This window comes from Ambystoma mexicanum, chromosome 4q (genome assembly GCF_040938575.1).
Source record: "Ambystoma mexicanum isolate Mex_15411 chromosome 4q, UKY_AmexF1_1, whole genome shotgun sequence".
Taxonomy (NCBI): domain Eukaryota; kingdom Metazoa; phylum Chordata; class Amphibia; order Caudata; family Ambystomatidae; genus Ambystoma; species Ambystoma mexicanum.
In genome coordinates, this window is record NC_090928.1 from 550,478,250 (window position 1) to 550,496,517 (window position 18,268).

The following is an 18,268-nucleotide window of genomic DNA, read 5'->3' on the forward strand; positions in this document are numbered from 1 at the left end:
CCACCCCCACACCCCAGCAGTGCAGGGGCAGCCTCCACCAGGCCCCCACTCATGTCTCCCACCACCCCCACACCCCAGCAGTGCAGGGGCAGCCTCCACCAGGCCCCCACTTATGTCTCCCACCACCCCCACCCCCCAGCCACCAGGGTCACCCTCCACCAGGCCCCCACTCATGTCTCCCACCACCCCCACACCCCAGCAGTGCAGGGCAGCCTCCACCAGGCCCCCACTCATGTCTCCCACCACCCCCACCCCCAGCAGTGCAGGGGCAACCTCCACCAGGCCCCCACTCATGTCCCCTATCACCCCCACCCCCCACCATCCAGGGGCAACCTCCACCAGGCCCCCACTCATGTCTCCCACCACCCCCACCCCCCAGCAGTGCAGGGGCAACCTCCACCAGGCCCCCACTCATGTCCCCTATCACCCCACCCCCCACCATCCAGGGGCAACCTCCACCAGGCCCCCACTCATGTCCCCTATCACCCCCACCCCCCACCATCCAGGGGCAACCTCCACCAGGCCCCCACTCATGTCTCCCACCACCCCCGCCCCCCAGCAGTGCAGGGGCAACCTCCACCAGGCCCCCACTCATGTCCCCTATCACCCCCACCATCCAGGGGCACCCTCCAACAGGCCCCCACTCATGTCCCCTATCACCCCCACCCCCCACCATCCAGGGGCAGCTTCCACCAGGCCCCCACTCATGTCTCCCACCACCCACACCCCCCACCATCCAGGGGCACCCTCCACCAGGCCCCCACCCATGTCTCCCACCACCCCACCCCCCAGCAGTGCAGGGTCAGCCTCCACCAGGCCCCCACTCATGTCTCCCACCACCCCCACTCCCCAGCAGTGCAGGGGCAACCTCCACCAGGCCCCCACTCATGTCCCCTATCACCCCCACCCCCCACCATCCAGGGGCAACCTCCACCAGGCCCCCACTCATGTCTCCCACCACCCCCACCCCCCAGCAGTGCAGGGGCAACCTCCACCAGGCCCCCACTCATGTCCCCCTGGCCCCAGGTCCTGACGATACACAATCATGGCAGTAATGGGCAGCATACCCAGCACAAACACCCAGGCAAGGATAGCATCCACCCACATAGTGAATGCAATTACATGATACAACCCCAATGGCAACAATGTAAATGCCCGACACACACACATACACAATGGGTGCAAGTGAATGTCAAAACACATATCATGACATGTATGAAACCAATGAGAAAATAACACAAGTGAAAGTAAAAATAAAAAAATGTATTATAGATTCAAAATAAGTAAACAAATCAAACATACAACTATGTGGATAAGCAAATTAATGGTCCATGTCCGAGAACTAAAGTCATAATCAAAAAAACAAAGGAATAAAAAAAAAATGTCGTCCAAAGCAATATCATGTAGTATGAAAAAAAAGGAAAAACCATTTCCTCATGGTGAACACAATAAGAAATGAAAAATAAGTATCTACAAAAAGCAAACTATATACAGGAATGTTCCAGGGTCCATGAGCCCAACACCATAAATGAAACCTACTACTACCTAATCTAAAAAATATATACAAAAAAGTGGCCATTGTCCGAGCGGTCCAAAATAATAAAACAAAATAAAGGAAACCTAACACTAACTAACTAAATAACTATATACAAAGGCAGCGGGCAAGTCCTGCGGCTCACTTGTTGATGTTGCTGGCCAGGGCATCATCGAACTCCATGTCGATGTCCTGGAGGCGGGACTCTGTCCTGGCCCCGAGGTCTCGCAGGGATAACCCCATGTTCAGCTCAAACTCCCTGCGAGCTTCCTCGAGGCACTCAGCCCGCCTCAATGCCCGACGCATGGAGAACTCCGCCCTGACCATGGCGAGCCGGTCCTCTTCCGCCCGCTGCCGCTCCGCACCTATCCGCTGGACCAACTCCTCCCACACGGAAGACACCACCATCCCAGGGTTGCCCTGCCCTCCGGCCGATGGCTGCCCCTCTGATCTTGATGGCCCCGAGCCATTATGCCTCCCACGTCGAGCCCGCTGCTGCCTCCGACGCCACTGCCTCTGCCAGCACGACGGCATCCAGGCTGATGGAAACCACCGACGCCGTTGTGCACGTGCCCTGCCTGATGATGCTGTCACATCTTCCATCTGCTGGGGTCCAGTTGCAGTGTTGTCCACCCCTGCTGGACCTCCGACTCCCAACTGTGGCAGGGATGGGATCCCCACCGAGCTGGCTGCATTGGTCGGGGCAGGTCCACAGGGGGCCCTGGTGGCATCTGGCCCGGAAGACGGCAAGGAGAATGACTGGTGGATAGCCTGCACAGAGGAGGAGAGGGCCGCCACATTGGCCAACACATTCAGGAAACCCCCGAACATGGCCGATCCCAATTGGGCCACGTCGGCACGGTGCACTTCGTGATGACGTGCGTGCTCCTCCCGGGAAGCACGCACGGCATCACGAATCACAGCCGTGCGCATCGCGACCCCAATCAGGACCTTCTCCACACAGCCAGGGGTTCCCACGTCCGCAGGTGGAGGGGGGTCAGGTGACATGGACATCCCCACTACCTGCGGACGGGCCTGGGACGGGGCATCCCTGCTGGTGCATGGTGGTGCACTCACAGGGTCAGGGACAGCGACATGCACAGGCCCCTCCACGGTGACCTGTGTTGCCTCCTGCCCCTGGCCCTGGACTGCACCACTTGCACCAGCAGGGATGCCCCCACCAGGCCCCATGTGTGCCCCAGTGGCGGCCTCCTCCTCCTCTGTGTAAACCACCAACCTGGATGGCTCCTCACCGTCTTCCGCCGTAGCAGGCCCCTGTGGGGGCTCACCCGCCCCTTCCGCTGCAGCCGTGGGTGCATCCCCGCCGCCTTGCTCCACAGCGCCGTCTCCGCCCTCTTCTTCACTAGCCGCTGCGTAGAGGGAGACAAAGAACACAAGCATCAGGGTACTGCACAATGGTCCCCTAGACAGGAAGCAATAGCAGATGAGCACCACTGTCAAAGTACACTTCCATCATGTCCCTCCAAAACACATGGGTCAGTCCAGGCAAAACACACACAGTAACAGGCATGCTGCATGCCATGGATATTTCCATGCATGTCCAATGGACTCTTGAAACATTCAATGATATGCAACTCACATGCATCATGGCTCATGCATATCACATGCACACACTTCACCTCAGTCACATCCATCTGGCCCCAAACACACCAAACACAGCCAAAACAAGGGTAAGTTGGCTGCTTCACTGAATCTGTGCATTGTCACACACATGTGTCATGCATCCATGGCATGCACAAGTCACAGACACGCAGGTCAGGCACACAGACATGGCTACCATATATGTACCTGGCATCAGCACCCATCCCTCACCCCCACCCATGTCCAGGTACAGAGACTGGCATGCTCTCATGTTCAAAATCTGCATAGGGCTCCCCATGCCGCATTTGGACACATGCAACAACCACGTGGGTCACACATCACTGGTCGCACATGCATTACCATGATGTCCCTGCACACATACATGCATACATGGCCTATGGCACACATACAGGCAAGTATCATAGAACCAGCACACCGCAACATGCCCTGTCTCACACAGTAATGCTTGGACACTTACCGCTCAACTCCAGACGGTCCTCCCTCTCAAGGATCTGGGCGTGGAGCGCTGGGCGTACGCGTTCCAGGACCCTCTTCTGGATGGAACTCATGTGGCCCTGGCCCCCCTCCACGAGGCGCCGGGCCTTCACAAGGGTCCTGGACCTCAAGTCCTCCCAGCGCTTCTTGATCTTCTGGACGTTGCGGGTTGCCACCCCCTCCGCGTTGATGGCAACCACACAGTCGGCCCAGATCCTCTCCCGTCCTTCCTTGCTGGCGCGGGACGATCCAAAGAGGGCATCATACTGCCCCAGGACATGCTCCACCAGGACACCAACTTCGGTGGCAGTGAAGCTGGTGCCCCTCTGCCCCTCTGGCCTGGGGTTGCCACTGGTGCCAGATGTGGAAGTGCCCGACATGGCAACCCCAGAGGCAGGTGTGGGTGGGCAACTGGGTCCTGGGGCTGGGCTGTGGAGCGATGTAATCCCAGTTGGGAGTCTTCAGTTCCAGCAGGGGTGGACACAGCAACTGGACCCCTGCAGATGGCTGATGTGCAGGCACCAAATGGCAGGGCACGGTGGCAGCAGGCAGGCAGGCAGGCAGGCAGCAGCAGATGGCACGTGGGAGGCTGCTCGGGGCACTGGGGGGCAGTTACTCGGCCTTCTGGGCAGGGGCGTGGTCTTCCGTGTGTTTTCGGGTGGCCAGCTTGATACGGAGTGATTTGGCACGTGAAAATCCTGCACGTCAGTGTGAAATCCGAGGAAAGGCCCTTAGCGCGTAAGCGCGTCAGCACGCATACGCGATTCTATTGGACCAGAGTCCCTCAGCGCGTCAGCGCGTCTGTGACGTGACCCGCATGGGTGTTCCCCACTCAGCACGTGATGACGGAGCACACGTGAAAATACTGCACGTCCGAGTGTCATCGCGTGTAATTGGACAAAAGTGCGCTTACACGCGATTGGCCTATGTACGTGTATTTCAGGGGTGCGCGGGCACTTACACACGCAAGTACGTCAGCGCACCTGTATCCCGTGGTGCGTGGGAATTTCCACACGCTATTGGACTGGGTACTAGATTCCAGGGGTGCGCGGGTCACACGCTCGCCTAGTACACGCGCAAAGCATTAATTTGCGCAATTATCAAATGACAAGCCAGATGCCAGGATGAACATACCGTTCCTAGCAGCAGTGGCAGTGGGCTACCAAAGGAGGAGGAGGAGGAGAGTCAGGGCCAGAATATTCACACCCAGAACCAGCCTGTTCGGGATGCCTGATGACCAGGTGTATGGAAGGTACAGGTTTCCACCACACATAATACTGGACCTGGTGAGTGAGTGGGAGGATGACCTCACATCACCCACCCTGTGCTCCCAAGCACTCAGCCCCCTGGAGAAGGTCCTCAATGTACTGCACTTCTTAGCCACTGGATCATTTCAGCGGACAAGTGCCATAGTGGGTGGGGTGTCACAGGCCACCCAGTCACGCTGCCTACACCAGGTCTTGGACATCATCACTGCACGCCCATCAGTCCGCAGGCACATATACCTGCCCAGAACACCTGCAGAAAGGCATGCTGCGGCCCAGGATTTTTACGGTGTGGCACGATTCCCCAAAGTGCTAGGTGCCATCGACTGCACCCATGTGGCTCTACGTCCCCCCAGGGCATCTGAGCACATCTATAGGAACCGCAAGCACTGGCATTCCATCAACGTGCAGGTAGTATGTAATGCCAAGGGAATCATCACCTCAGTATATGCCAACTATCCCGGGTCCACCCACGTCAGCTTCATTTACCGAATGTCCACCCTATGCCGGGACATAGATGCTGGGCGGCATGGCGATACATGGCTGCTTGGTGAGTATGTATGCCACTGCACATGCATGCATGTTGGATACTGAGCAAGGTCACAACCCCACCAATGATACCAATCACCACCTCCACAGGGGACAGTGCCTACCCTCTCAGCCCCCACATGATGACGCCAATTCGGAACCCCACCACGCCACCCCAGGTAAGATATAACACAGCCCACATTACAACCCGGGGCATAGTGGAGCGCACATTCGGAGTGCTAAAGTCACGCTTTCGCTCCCTTGACCGTTCTGGCGGGCTGCTGTTATACGCTCCCCCAGAAGTGTGCAGGATCATAGTGGCAGCATGTGTCCTGCACAACGTTGCAACACACCGGGGCCTGCCCGTGGACATGGTGGTGGCCCCACATCCCCAACCACATGCACAGCCGCTGCGCATGGGAGGGGAAAGGGCACGGGGGGAGGCAGCCCGTACACAGCTAGTGGCTAATTACTTCACATAGTATTCACTCCCCTGTGGAGTGCACCCTGGCCTGGCACATTCCATCTGACAGTCAATGATGACTCAACCTGACACTGATCCTGAATGTCTGGAGATTCAACCGTGAAAAGCATATCAGCCTGAGATTGTTCACCTAGAAGTGTTACAATGTGTGCATCCCTACCCACACACAACACCAATGCAGTTTTGTGAAGAAACACATTCAAGCAGCCAAAATGAATACCCACTTGCTAAATGCAACAAGAGGACAGTGCCATGTCACCCAACCCATCCCCAGCACCGCCACACAACACACCGTGCCATGTCATGCTATGTGCAGGTAAACAAAGTAATCCCCACAACATGACAAGTGTTGCAATGTACAGTGTCCCCAATATAAACTTCCTACACCTGAAATGCTCACTGTAATGCAGGACCAACAACAAACTTGAGCAGGTACTACCATTAACATGACTTCAGTAATGTAATAAATCAGTTTTCTCACCACCTGGATATGCCTGCACTCCCACCACTTCCAACTGAACAGTGTTGGTGCCATGTAGAGTTGTAGGTGCACTGCTGCCAACAAGGACCCCATCTCCAGACTAGAGGGCCTTGTGTAGACATGAGGAAAGGACCTGCAAATTGGGAGGCAGACACAGATGATGAGTTACACATCAATGCAACATGCAGTGTACAACACAACAGCAATATGCACTAGGAATGTATACACAGTATTGACTAGACTACCCACACATGTAGTGGGAGTCCAATGTCACCATGTACTTCAATGTCACTTGGGCACACCCTTTGCAAGCCCATGGAAACGGGAAGCAGGAGGGGTGTGTGTGACTCAAACCCAGGCATCTGAACCTAATACATGACAAGCCTGCATGTGCCCAGCCACAATGCAGCGTATGCCCACAGGAACCACGGAAGCCAACAAATTGTCCCAAAAAAATTGGGAAAAATATAAAAATAAATATAAAAATAAAAAAAATAAAAAATGGCCATTAAAGGGCCCGGGGGGGTTGGGGAGGCCACCCAGGAGGTCCGAGGTCAGGGTGCACACCAGAAACCACCTGTGTGGATCCTGGGAAAAAAAAACACCTCCATGGGCTCATGGCCCACACGGCTACCCTATTGTGGGAGTATCACTGCTGTCGCTATTATCACCCTGTGCAGCTGCATCCGGAGGTGGTTGCACTATGGGAGGCAGCCCACGCAAGGCCCTACTCTGTTCCTCCATGGCTGCAAGCATGCGGGTGTGGTAGGTCTCGTTCTGGAGGATGAGGGTGCGGAGGTCCCCATGCAACAACTCACGGGATGCCCGGACCTCCGCCCTCGTTGCTTGCATCTCAGCTGAGAGCGTACGGGTGAGACGCTCCAGCTGCTGTTCTGTCCTTTGGTGTGTTGAAGCCTCAAGCTCAACTAGAGTCGTCCTGAGTTGATGTAGCTCCTGCCTCAGGGCTTCCCTGTGGCCCTGGGACTCTATGGAGATGGCCTCCTGCAGAGTCGCCAGTGCCGCCCGCCTGTCCCTGTTGGACGCCAACATGTCCTCCCTATGTGACTGGCAGATGGAGTCGGTTGCCTGCTCTAGTCGCTCCATCAGCCTTTCAGGGGGGACAATGGAAGTGGCCACCCTATCCATGGCCTGAGCCATCATCTCAGATGATGCTGCCTGTTGGGTAGCCATACCGTAAATGGATTGCTCCCATGCGGTATTGCCAGGTGGCGTACGGCCACCACGTCGGCGGGCACCACACCTGTCTGGGGCAAGGCGGACTGGGCCTTGCTGTGCCGGCACTGCCTGAGGCTGCAGGACTGCATTCCCCCTCTGATCTGCTGGCCCAGGAACAGGATCAGATGTCGCGGAGTGTGACCCTGCATCCGTAACCACCAAAGGCCTAGCTGCCAACACTGACATCCCCATTGAGGGTTCTGACCCTGGTGCAGGTGGGTGGGACAGAACAGATTCCCTCCCTGGAACACTCACCTGCGACGGCACGTAGGTCTCATCATCCGAGTCAACAGCTGAGTACAGCTCGGGGGAGGTGCAGCCAGAGACACCCCTTGAGAGCACAACCTGTAGCACTTGTGGGTTTTCACCCACCAGCACACCACGTCCCTCACTGGTGGTTGGTCGGCCCTCGGACCCCTCCTGGCTCTGCACCATCTCCACAACCCCAGCAGTATCAGGTGCGTCTTCCCCTGCAATGACATAAAAACAAAGAAATGGAAACCTGCATTAGCACCATGGCACACAATGAGGGCTGAGAAGCAAGAGAACCAGTACTTGATTGACACATGTCCCACATGACTAAGACCCTCCCATGCATGCACCCTCACTGCGTATGAAGGGCAGGCAAATGGCACACACTCATTACACAAAGATGGAAGATGAACACATTTTCTGCATGCTGCCTGGCAGTGGCATCACACATTGCCCTGTGATTGCCAGGTGACACACACATGCCATCACACAGATGGCATGTGCCATTGCTATTGAGTGTAGATGGAGAGGAGGGCAGCACTTATTCATTATGTCCAGTTCCCACATGCAATAGCTTTTCTAATTGAAACAGGTCTGCTTTATCACCTGGAGCTGCCAGTCCAATATGGTCCAATTGCACAGGGACATGTGTGAACATATGATATCCAGGTAACAAAGTCACTCCACTTTACCATGGCCATGCCAGACATGTGACTAGAGGACTGAGGAATGCCTAGTATAAGTGGTGGAATGCATACAATCTGTCTGATTGAACATAGGAAAATAAGCAACAATGTTGTGGCAAGGTGACACTTCAAGGGCAACTAGGGTGCTGTTGGGCTAGATGTCTACTGTTGGCAGAAGGGATACTGCAATGGCCAATTGCAGCTGTGCAGGATGTATTGCATGAAGCACATGGCTGACACATTCGACTCAGGTGCACACACTCTCACCTGGCACACAAACAGATGCCCTCACACACACACCATGCACATGGATGACACACACATGCATGTGCACTCACCGGACAATGCCTCGTAATCAGGCAGATCTCCCACGCCTTGGATCTGTTCCTCCGTGACGTAGGTCCCAGCGACTGACTCATGTGGAGTGAGTTCCATGTCTTCTACTGGAGACCCACCTCCAGTCACTAGAGTTGCGGCATGACTTGAGGCCAGCTTCTTCTTTGCCCTGCGCTTTAGGTCATTCCAGCGCTTGTAGCAATCATTGGCTGTGCGCCTCACGATTCCAAGGGCACTTACGATGTCCGCAACGGTCTGCCAGTGTGCCTGGCGTTGTGCAGGTGTGGTCTTTGATCCTGCAACAATGACCATCTCGTTATCATGTCCGGACACATACTCGACAAGTGCATTCAGTTCGTCATCCGTGAAGCTGGGCTTCCTCGACGGACCGGACTGTGTAGCCGTGTCTGGGGCATCAGCCTGTGCCGGACGAGCACTCTTCCTCCTCCGCTTGGAAGGTGGTGGTGATCCTGAGTGTCCTGTGCCGCTCTGGACACTAGGGGGAGGAGCCCTGGTGGGCTCTGTGTCAGGTGTGTGGGATTGCACACTCAGCATGGGAGTTGGTGCAGGCATTGGCTCAAGTGTAATGGTGTCATGGGGAATGTCAGCAGAATGGACTAGGACGGACACTGTCCTGGCTGGGTGTGTGAGAGCTGGGGTGGATGGAGCCGCAGCTGCCCCTGCAGCCTCTCCGCCCTGCCTACTTGGGGCAGCAGATGACCTTGCTGCCCCAGATCCACGTGGCATGATGGCATCAACGTGCACCAGCGCACGTGTGGTAGCCCTGCTGACCTGGAAGTCAGCCATGGAGTCAGCCAGGTGTGGTGCCACAATGGGCTGGTCCAACAAGGGCTGAGCATGGATGGTGTCAGCCACATCAGCCTCAACGGGAGGGGGGGAGGGGGGGTAATGGGTGCCCTTGACTGGTCCTCCGCACATGGGGGGACAGGCTCTCCCTGCAAGTTACGACCACGTCCCCTACCGGATCCACCACGGACACCACTTGTGGCTCTTCCACCTTTGCCACCCTTACGGAATCCTCGCCTCCTAGCCATGGCACTGATATTAATGTGCGTATGGAAGTGGCTGTAGACTATAGTCCTGGGCAATTGGGGGTCAAAGGGGTTGGGTACCAGATGGTAATTGTACCCTAGTGCTCTAGCAAGGCTGATTGTAACCCCTGGGGAAAGATGACGGGTCACGCAACGCACAGGAGGCCCAAAAAAGGGAGATGACGTGCACGCAACCCCTCCTAGACCACGTGTGCAGAAAGAAAAACCTGCACTACGCTGTGGCACCCAGTAACACAAGAATGAACGTATGCGTGTCACACGCAGCCTAGAATGACCTCTGAAGGGGTAGGCTACACACGGGGCAAGCACAGAAGTTAGATACGTGCGTGACTCACCGTCTGCCAGGTAAAAAAGCGTGAAAAATGAGCGCGTTTGGTTGGCAACACCCCCGCCAAAAGAAGATATGTACACTGTCTGAGGAGACAGGACAACAGTAGAAGGGGACACTGTTTGAGGGAACAGGCCCAGGTAAACCAGTACGAGAGAAAAAAGAGAAAAAGCTGTCAGAGGTAACAGGGAGTACGAACTGGAAACGCCGTGAAGTAAATCGCGTGTGAAACGACAAGAAGTACAGAATTCACCCACTCGCTCTCCACGAAAAGCACGTACAAGGAAATGGTGTTCTACACGTACCTTATATACAGGCCCACACGTACAGTGTCACTTACGCGGCGTGTATGTGCTAGGCCCATTTTCACCAATCACACGCTTTGTCACTTCTGCGTGTAGATCCATTTTCACCAATCACACGCTTTGTCACTTCTGCGTGTAGATCCATATTCACCAATCACACGCTTTGTCACTTCTGCGTGTAGGTCCATTTTAACCATTTACACGCTTTGTGACTTCTGCGTGTAGGTCTATTTTCTCCAATCACACGCTTTGACACTCGGACGTGTCACGCAACATTTTCCTGCACGCGCATATGCTGTTGATGGGTTTACGCGCTAAGGGCCTTTCTTCGATTCACACGCAGACGTGTGGGATTTTCACGTGCAAAATCACTCCCTATCAGGCTGTCCACGCGTTCACACACGAAAGACCACGCTCCTGCCCAGGAGGCAAAATTACTGCCCCCCAGAGCCCTGAGCACGCTCCCACCTGCCATCTGCTGCTGCCTGACTGCCTGCTGGCCACGTGCCCTGCCATTTGCTGCCTGCACATCAGCCAGGGGTGCTGTTGCTGTGACCACCCCTGCTGGAACCAAAGGCTCCCGACTGTCACCCCACAGGCCAGCACCAGGACCCAGTTGCCCACCCACTCCTGCCTCTGGGGTTGCCATGTCGGGCACTACGACATCTGGCACCAGTGGCAACCCCCGGCCAAGGAGGCAGAGGGGCACCAGCTTCAGTGCCAGGGAAGTTGTTGTCCTGGTGGAGCATGTCGTGGGGCAGTATGATGCCCTCTTCGGAAGGTTGCACGCCGATGGACGTCGTGACTGCCATCAACGCGGAGGAGGTGGCAGTCCGCGACTACTAATGTGTCAGGAAGCGCTGGGAGGACTTCAGGTCCAGCAACCTCAACAAGGCCCGGCGCCTCATGATGGCAGCAGATGCTAAGGGGCGGGCGGGGCCACTTGTCGGAAGATCAGATGAGGGTCCTGGAACGCATATCCCCTGCGCTCCACATCCATGTCCTTGAGAAGCAGACCCGTCTGGAGTCGAGCGGTAAGTGTACATGCATACTGATAGTAAGTTGTGCGTGTGGTGGTGTGCCAGGAGTGTGCAGGTTGAACATGTATTTTTATGTGGCCAAGTAGGGGGGGTGTACAGGGCTGTGAGGGTGACACATGCGAGGGGTCTCATGTGTGACACATGGATGGTGCTTGTGTGTGTGGGCTTGCATGGCACAGGATGTGGAGGAATGATTGTCAGGTGTGACATGGATGTCGATGGAGACACTGCGACAGTTGGCGGAGGTGTACACATGCATGCAGGTTTGGTGTTGTGTGTGCATGTGTAGTGTACTCCCTATGTTGCATGTGATGTGTGGATGACCTTTGGCTGCACATGCTGTTGTATGTGAATGGATGGTGCTGGCTGTTGCATCATGGCTGTGGTATGGCTCATGTGTGCAAGTTGAAATGACATGTGTGTTGGGGATTGTGATGCCATGTCTGAGGTTTACCTATGCCACTCATGTATAACTGTCATGTGTGTATGAGTCCATTTTACAGTGCCCTGATGCCAGTGTTTTCTTTCTCCCTGTCTGCACCGTCAACTGATGAAGAGGACGGAGCAGGTGCTGTGGAGCACAGCGGCAGGGGTCGCACCACCAGCCGGAGATGCAAGGGCCAGATCCCCTCCCAAGTTGTGATCTCGTCTGGGAGTGAGGAGTCTGGTGCCGCGTTCCAGGCCGCAGCTGGCAAGGGGAGGTCCAAGAGGCGGAGGTCGGAGTTGGACTCCTCAGCAGCAGAAGAGGCAGCTGGGACCCCACAGGGCCCAACGAGGGAAGATGGCACGGAGTCATCCAGGTTGGTGGGGTGTATGGTGGTGGGTGCCCCTGCACTGCTGGGGGGTGGGGGTGGTGGGAGACATGAGTGGGGCCTGGTGGTGGGTGCCCCTGGTGGCTGGGGGGTGGGGGTGGTGGGAGACATGGGTGGGGGCCTGGTGGAGGCTGCCCCTGCACTGCTGGGGGGTGGGGTGGTGGGAGACATGGGTGCGGGCCTGGTGGTGGGTGCCCCTGCACTGCTGGGGGGTGGGGGTGGTGGGAGACATGGGTGCGGACCTGGTGGAGGCTGCCCCTGCACTGCTGGGGGGTGGGGTGGTGGGAGACATGGGTAGGGGCCTGGTGGAGGCTGCCCCTGCACTGCTGGGGGGTGGGGTGGTGGGAGACATGGGTGCGGGCCTGGTGGTGGGTGCCCCTGGTGGCTGGGGGGTGAGGGTGATAGGGGACATGAGTGGGGGCCTGGTGGAGGCTGCCCCTGCACTGCTGGGGAGTGGGGGTGGTGGGAGACATGAGTGGGGGCCTGGTGGAGGCTGCCCCTGCACTGCTGGGGGGTGGGGTGGTGGGAGACATGGGTGGGGGCCTGGTGGAGGCTGCCCCTGCACTGCTGGGGGGTGGGGTGGTGGGAGACATGAGTGGGGGCCTGGTGGAGGCTGCCCCTGCACTGCTGGGGGGTGGGGTGGTGGGAGACATGGTTGGGGGCCTGGTGGAGGCTGCCCCTGCACTGCTGGGGGGTGGGGTGGTGGGAGACATGGGTGGGGGCCTGGTGGAGGCTGCCCCTGCACTGCTGGGGGGTGGGGTGGTGGGAGACATGGGTGCGGGCCTGGTGGAGGATGCCCCTGGTGGCTGGGGGGTGGGGGTGGTGGGAGACATGAGTGGGGGCCTGGTGGAGGCTGCCCCTGCACTGCTGGGGGGTGGGGGGGTGGGAGACATGGGTGGGGGCATGGTGGAGGCTGCCCCTGCACTGCTGGGGGGTGGGGTGGTGGGAGACATGGGTGCGGGCCTGGTGGTGGGTGCCCCTGGTGGCTGGGGGGTGGGGGTGGTGGGAGACATGAGTGGGGGCCTGGTGGAGGCTGCCCCTGCACTGCTGGGGGGTGGGGTGGTGGGAGACATGGGTGGGGGCCTGGTGGAGGCTGCCCCTGCACTGCTGGGGGGTGGGGTGGTGGGAGACATGAGTGGGGGCCTGGTGGAGGCTGCCCCTGCACTGCTGGGGGGTGGGGTGGTGGGAGACATGGGTGGGGGCCTGGTGGAGGCTGCCCCTGCACTGCTGGGGGGTGGGGTGGTGGGAGACATGGGTGGGGGCCTGGTGGAGGCTGCCCCTGCACTGCTGGGGGGTGGGGTCGTGGGAGACATGGGTGCGGGCCTGGTGGAGGATGCCCCTGGTAGCTGGGGGGTGGGGGTGGTGGGAGGCATGAGTGGGGGCCTGGTGGAGGCTGCCCCTGCACTGCTGGGGGGTGGGGTGGTGGGAGACATGGGTGGGGGCCTGGTGGAGGCTGCCCCTGCACTGCTGGGGGGTGGGGTGGTGGGAGACATGGGTGCGGGCCTGGTGGTGGGTGCCCCTGGTGGCTGGGGGGTGGGGGTGGTGGGAGACATGAGTGGGGGCCTGGTGGAGGCTGCCCCTGCACTGCTGGGGGGTGGGGTGGTGGGAGACATGGGTGGGGGCCTGGTGGAGGCTGCCCCTGCACTGCTGGGGGGTGGGGTGGTGGGAGACATGGGTGCGGGCCTGGTGGTGGGTGCCCCTGGTGGCTGGGGGGTGGGGGTGATAGGGGACATGAGTGGGGGCCTGGTGGAGGCTGCCCCTGCACTGCTGGGGGGTGGGGGTGGTGGGAGACATGAGTGGGGGCCTGGTGGAGGCTGCCCCTGCACTGCTGGGGGGTGGGGTGGTGGGAGACATGGGTGGGGGCCTGGTGGAGGCTGCCCCTGCACTGCTGGGGGGTGAGGTGGTGGGAGACATGGGTGCGGGCCTGGTGGTGGGTGCCCCTGGTGGCTGGGGGGTGGGGGTGGTGGGAGACATGAGTGGGGGCCTGGTGGTGGGTACCCCTGGTGGCTGGGGGGTGGGGGTGGTGGGAGACATGAGTGGGGGCCTGGTGGAGGCTGCCCCTGCACTGCTGGGGGGTGGGGTGGTGGGAGACATGGGTGCGGGCCTGGTGGTGGGTGCCCCTGGTGGCTGGGGGGTGGGGGTGGTGGGAGATATGGGTTGAACATGGGTGGGGCCCTGGTGGAGGGTGCCCCTGGTGGCTGGGGGGTGGGGGTGATAGGGGACATGAGTGGGGGCCTGGTGGAGGCTGCCCCTGCACTGCCGGGGGGTGGGGGTGATAGGGGACATGAGTGGGGGCCTGGTGGTGGGTGCCCCTGCACTGCTGGGGGGTGGGGGTGGTGGGAGACATGGGTGGGGGCCTGGTGGAGGCTGCCCCTGCACTGCTGGGGGGTGGGGTGGTGGGAGACATGGGTGCGGGCGTGGTGGTGGGTGCCCCTGGTGGCTGGGGGGTGGGGGTGGTGGGAGACATGAGTGGGGGCCTGGTGGGGGCTGCCCCTGGTGACTGGGGGGGTGGGGGTGATAGGGGACATGAGTGGGGGCCTGGTGGGGGCTGCCCCTGGTGACTGGGGGGGTGGGGTGATAGGGGACATGAGTGGGGGCCTGGTGGGGGCTGCCCCTGGTGACTGGGGGAGTGGGGGTGATAGGGGACATGAGTGGGGGCCTTGTGGGGGTTGCCCCTGCACTGCTGGGGGGTGGGGGTGGTGGGAGACATGGGTGGGGGCCTGGTGGAGGCTGCCCCTGGTGACTGGGGGGTGGGGGTGATAGGGGACATGAGTGGGGGCCTGGTGGGGGCTGCCCCTGGTGACTGGGGGGTGGGGGTGGTGGGAGACATGAGTGGGGGCCTGGTGGAGGCTGCCCCTGGTGACTGGGGGGGTGGGGGTGGTGGGAGACATGAGTGGGGGCCTGGTGGAGGGTGCCCCTGGTGACTGGGGGGGTGGGGGTGATAGGGGACATGAGTGGGGGCCTGGTGGGGGCTGCCCCTGGTGACTGGGGGGGTGGGGGTGATAGGGGACATGAGTGGGGTCCTGGTGGGGGCTGCCCCTGGTGCCTGGGGGGGTGGGGGTGATAGGGGACATGAGTGGGGGCCTGGTGGGGGCTGCCCCTGCACTGCTGGGGGGTGGGGGTGGTGGGAGACATGGGTGGGGGCCTGGTGGAGGCTGCCCCTGCACTGCTGGGGGGTGGGGGTGGTGGGAGACATGAGTGGGGGCCTGGTGGAGGGTGCCCCTGGTGACTGGGGGGGTGGGGGTGATAGGGGACATGAGTGGGGGCCTGGTGGGGGCTGCCCCTGGTGACTGGGGGGGTGGGGGTGATAGGGGACATGAGTGGGGGCCTGGTGGAGGCTGCCCCTGGTGACTGGGAGGTGGGGGTGGTGGGAGACATGGGTGGGGGCCTGGTGGAGGCGGCCCCTGCACTGCTGGGGGGTGGGGGTGGTGGGTGACATGAGCAGGTGTGCAGGGTAGTCCCCTGTTTTGTGGGCTGCCTGCAGGGGCCGTGGAGGGTGTACAGGGAACACCTGTGAGGACCCACCCAGCCTAATCGCGTGTGTAACTTCCCACGCACCCCTGTAATACACGTACCAAGCCAAATCGCGTGTGAGAATTCCCGCGCACCCCTGAAATACACGTACCCTGCTGAAGTCGCGTGTAAAACTTCCCGCGCACCCCTGAAATGCATGCGCCCAGGCTATTCGCGTGTGGAACTTCCCGCGCACCCCTGAAATACACATGCCCAGGCTATTCGCGAGTGGAACTTCCCGCGCACCCCTGAAATACACGCGCCCAGGCTATTCGCGAGTGGGACTTCCCGCGCACCCCTGAAATACACGTAGCACGCTGGGAGACATGAGTGGGGGCCTGGTGGAGGGTGCCCCTGGTGGCGGGGGGGGTGATAGGGGACATGAGTGTGGGCCTGGTGGAGGATGCCCCTGCACTGCTGGGGGGTGGGGGTGGTGGGTGACATGGGTTGGGGCCTGCTGGCAGGTGCCCCACAGTGCTGGGGGGTGGGGGTGGTGGGAGACATGAGTCGGGCATGAGTGGGGGCCTGGTGGAGGCTGCCCCTGCACTGCTAGGGGGTGGGGGTGGTAGGAGACATGGGTGGGGGCCTGGTGGTGGGTGCCCCTGGTGGCTGGGGGGTGGGGGTGCAGGGGGACATGAGCAGGTGTGCAGGGTAGTCCCCTGTTTTGTGGGCTGCCTGCAGGGGCCGTGGAGGGTGTACAGGGAACACCTGTGAGGACCCACCCAGCCTAATCGCGTGTGATAATTCCCACGCACCCCTGTAATACACGTACCCAGCAAATTGGCGTGTGATAATTCCCACGCACCCCTGTAATTCACATACCCTGCCAAATCGCGTGTGATAATTCCCGCGTACCCCTGTATTACACGTGCCCTGGCTAATCGCATGTAAGACTTCCCGCGTACCCCTGTAATACACGTTCCCTGGACAATCGCGTGTTGAACTTCCCGCGTACCCCTGTAATACACGTTCCCTGGACAATCGCGTGTTGAACTTCCCGCGTACCCCTGTAATTCACGTTCCCTGGACTATCGCGTGTTGAACTTCCCGCGTACCCCTGTAATACACGTTCCCTGGACAATCGTGTGTTGAACTTCCCGCGTACCCCTGTAATTCACGTTCCCTGGACTATCGCGTGTTGAACTTCCCGCGTACCACTGTAATACACGTTCCCTGGACTATTGCGTGTTGAACTTCCCGCGCACCCCTGAAATACACGTACCCTGGCACCCTGGCTAATCGCGTGTATAACTTCACGCGTACCCCTGATATGCACGTTACCCGCTTTGTGTTCCTTGTTTGGCAGCCCTGTAAACTGGTCCAGGGTTAGCGCAGCCCTTTGCGATGATTTAGCGATTTTGATGGCTTTTCCTTGCGCGAGGGCGTTCTTGGGGGCGTTACTGGCGCTGCTGCAGGGTCGCTGCGATACTCTGCGCCACGGCTGGTTTGGGAGCCTAAAATCCATGAATACGCTGTGCGCGGAAATCGGTTTTAGCGCACGTGCCTGGCGCAGACAATCGCACGCGGACACTCTGCGCCAGCCGCTTGCGACACTTTTCTGCGAAATTCTATGAATTACCCTGTAAATGGTTTATATTGTAAAGTGTGTACCATTAGTTTCACTATCTTCTGACATTTCCTCATAAGGGAAATGCTCCTTTAGCCATTCCAGAGTACTAGACATTTCTGTGAGAAAAAAAAAGATAATCGTTTTTTTTTTTTAATCTAATACAGAAAGTTTACAAATATATGAGTAAAATGAAGAACATTTACTATTTCAGGTAAGATATGTTCTGAGTACTCTGTAGGTCTCGTCTTGCTCTTAGTTGTGGAGTGTCTGTCAGGTAATTTTGTTGGAAGCCAATTTATCTTCTTTTGGTATATTCCATTTTAGAACATATTGTATTTAAATGAATGGTTAGTGTGTTACATATATGGGTTACATTTCTTATGTATTACTACATATAATATGTATGTGTGCTGCTTTGTGAATTTTTCAAATGTTACTATGTTGTGATATAACAATTAAAAATACCCTCCCAGAGTTTTTAGGTAGTGGTACTGTTGTCCGAACATGTCCGCGGACATCAAAAAAGTTCACGGACATCAAATTCAGTAGAAGGGGTTCAGTATGTTCCACATTACATGTACATAAAGTCAAAGTTATTATTGTTAAGTTGTGCTACTAAAAACTTATGAAATTCAGTGAAAAGACTTTGTTAAAGGGACGTTATGGTTAAGTTGTGCTACTAAAAACCTATGAAATTCAGTGAAAAAACTTTGTTAAAGGGACGTTAT